The sequence below is a fragment of the Neomonachus schauinslandi genome, chromosome 1 (assembly GCF_002201575.2).
Source record: "Neomonachus schauinslandi chromosome 1, ASM220157v2, whole genome shotgun sequence".
Lineage (NCBI taxonomy): Eukaryota > Metazoa > Chordata > Mammalia > Carnivora > Phocidae > Neomonachus > Neomonachus schauinslandi.
In genome coordinates, this window is record NC_058403.1 from 98,683,937 (window position 1) to 98,687,664 (window position 3,728).

General features: G+C 33.4%; 1 pseudogene; it reads right to left on the reverse strand.

Annotated features, from left to right (window-relative positions):
• Positions 1-2,713: 2,713 nt before the first annotated feature.
• On the reverse strand, positions 2,714-3,248 carry LOC110591705 (annotated as a pseudogene).
• Positions 3,249-3,728: the final 480 nt, after the last annotated feature.

Here is a 3,728-nt window from a genome sequence, read left to right on the forward strand (position 1 = left end):
CCAAAACTCTCTACCAGCCGGTGAACCAGGGCCCCACCCTCTCCAGTGTGTGTGTGTGTGTGTGTGTGTGTGTGTGTGTGTGTGAGACTCTCTTTCTTTCAAGTTTGCTTCCTTCTTTACTATTCTCCCTAAACCCTAGAGATTGCGGCTGCTCCCCCTATTTCTACCCCCCCGGTTCAGAGTTCTCTCTGGCCTCTTAATAGCTGATTCCCTGTTACTAGTTAATAATTCTTTATATAAAAATTATCCTCTTCAGCCTACTGGTATGATTTCTGACTCCTGAATGGACTCTGACTGATACACCTTTCATACTCAAGATGGAAGATATTAAGTGTAATTTAAACTTGGTATTCTGGAGTAAGTAACTGTAAGGCACATAGAACTTTACAAAAACAGTGATTATAGTTCTTAATACTAAATGCAGCTTCAAACAAATTGAGTTTTACTGCATAAAAGTAAATATGAAGTTTATGACAGATTTCAAAAACATTTCACAATACATTGGAAAACAGCAGTGGAATGTAAAATCTTTGAATGAGTTAGAAATACTGCAAAAAACAGGAGAGAGTATACAAAAAAAAATAAAAATTCTGTTGGAGTTGAAGTCTCGGTCCTAGTTTTTAATATGAAGATTTTTGTATATTTTTTGTTTAATTTTCAAATGTTATATTTATCATGAATAAACTTAGTAATTTTCACATAGAGCTAGTAAACACACACATACACACACACGTAAGCTTGATCCTATTCATATTTTCTGATTCTCTATCATGCTCTCTAAACCTCTTGACAAACTAATCAAATATCCTTTAAATTGATTTATAATATTTTAAATTTGTGTTCCATAGTAATTTTCCATATGTCTCTCATCCTGCACAGAAACTAATTCCTCTTCAATTGTCTCATTGTGTTCACCAAATGCTAACCCAATTTATTTATTATTCTTTTATCTTTTATACCACTAACATAAGAAGTTGACAATTAGAATAAATTAATTTTCTGCTTCTAAGGTGAAGAAAATGCCTAAATTGCTTTGTTCTGAGCATTTGAAAAGTACTTAGTATAAATATACATAGTTACTGATAACAAATGCAATGACTTAACTCCCTGGCAGCTTCCCCTGAACCTCAGGCACAATGTATTGTCACAGTGCAGTGCTAATGAATATTAGCAATTACATATGCAAATTTGGTTTCCATTTCTAGATTAGTCCATTTCTATAAAATCCATTCGATTTAATGTTTTTTTTATTTATGTAATTAAATAAAAACATTTAAGAAATAATAATTTGTTCAATCTTGTTTTAGGATTTAAGAAGACTCAAGATGAATACTGAATGGGCATGTTCTTTGAGTTCCACATTATTTTTTTTCTACTAAGAGTAGGAAATCTTTTTATATGAGAAAAAAGACATGGTTTTATCTTATAGTATCTCTCAAGATGAAAATATTCTCTAGCTGACCACTCAATAGAAATGGTAAATTTTAGAGAATGGATTTTACTTCTGGATCAGGGTTCTGACTCTCTCATATGCCCCAGGTATACACATGACTCAAATACATATCAGACATACACTGAAACAACTTAATTCTCCCCCAGAAGACACATTCTCTTATTTTTTGGCTAATAGTTGATGTACAGAGATTATACAAAGGTGTTAAAATATTTTAAAAATGTTCTTATACTGAGATACAGTGGTATAGTATATAATTATTTTATTTTATTTTTTATTTTATTTTACTTATTTATTTATTTTTCTAAAAGTAAAGATCCTTTTAATTTTTTAGAAAGAGGTTACTTAGAGGGGGAACAGTGCTTAAAATTCCAAAGAACTAAGGTAAAGGGGGGGGCCATGATCAAATACTTAACAAGGACATGTTTTGATGCTCTTTCAAGTGGTATTTTTGAGTCAGGAAAATACCCAAAGAAAGATGATTCTTCTTGACATGCTTCTCACTGAACAAGACCTTTATTCACCTTTGTGTGTATCAACTGCCTAGTCCAGGTATTTGAACTCCAAAATAATTTAATGGAACTCACAATCAAATGACACTTTATCATATATAATCCTTTCATATGGAAATAAATTTCTGATGCCTTTTAAATTCATGATCCCCATGAACATTTCAGTTATGATAAATTATAAAATGGCAAGAAATATTCTTTGAAATCTCAAAGTTAGAAAAAAACTTGAGGAAAGTATATATTAAGGGGCTTCACAAATATGAAGCACAATTATTTTCTAATAATTATTTTATATATAATAATTATATATAGTAATTATTATATATAAAATACCTTATATATAAAGTATACAAATATATATTTATATAATATTTATAATATTATAATATTTATAATATAAATTTATAATATAATTATATATTATATATAAAATATTTTATATATTAATATCCAAACTCAGTACATTGTCAGCTGTTTCCCTTGGTTCACTTGCAATCGGTGATGTACCAAGGTTCTGAACCTTTTCCAGTCCAGCAGTAGTGAAAAGCGTATCCAGCTCATCTAGTGTAGAGAAGTAAACTCTAGTACCTCACCTCTCATATAGAAATTTTCAGACAGACACTGACCTTTTTTTAAACGGAAGCTGAGCGGTATCATAGGGGACTTCATCTTGCAGAAGCATCATCCTTCCGAGCTTCAGCCTGTGGAGAGCCTTCTGCATCTTGTCTGGAACAACTGCTCCTAGTATTCAGTAAGTGGCTGAGGATCCAGGGAACTCATCAGCACAGATTTCCGGGTGATTGAGTTCTGAGTTACATTTTCTTACACAGGAGGCATCTGTGTTTTATGTCCAAGGCTATCTGAAGAACACTTGTGTTGCTCTTCTATTTTTAAACCAGGTCCGTCCTCACTGTTCTGACATTCAGGTACTTCACTCCTCATGTTCTCTGAGAGCAAATCCTTCAAGTGATTTTGGTTTTGGGTAGGTGCCAGCTCTGGGAATTTGGTAAAAAGCCAATGTCTGCCCTGGAAAACCCATTTTCATGGATTTTGTAGAAGTCATTCCAATATATGTGGGCCCTGATTTCATAATTAACTTGCTTCTCCTGGCACACCCGCTGAGTGCTGTTCTCCCGGACTCGGACTTCCCTCTTCTCAGCCAAGGCCTGCTCTTCCAACCACTCCACACTGTGCCAGGCATTACGATGGAAGACTCGTGCTGGATCGCGCAGGAACCCACTCCCAAACTGCAGCCCGCACGCATTCAGCGTAGGGGCGGCCATGACACCGGAACCGGATATGTACACAATTATTTTAAAGACTTTATATTCACATGGAAATGTGCTCATGGTATATAGATAAGTTAACAATATTTAAAAGACGCTATTATATGATTATACACATTTTAAATAACAGCAGAAATTTAGAGGGATAATAACCAAAATTCCTAACAATTATCTCTAAGAGCTAGCATTACAGAGCAAGGATGTAAAGATAAATTCATGTTCTTACTTATGCTTTTTTTCCTGGTGTTTACTATTTGATATGAAATATAGTCATGATAAAACAAAAATTATTTCAATTTTGAATAAAAACTAAGAATGATGCCAACATCTATAGCTTTGTATTACATGCCATTTTCTTATATGACGTTCTCAAAGAAGTAATCAATGATACTCATTTTTAAAATAAATAGACATGTCATTTGAGGAATCATTTAGCTTGATTCCGGCTCCTTAGCACTGGCAGTAGTGGAGGGCACG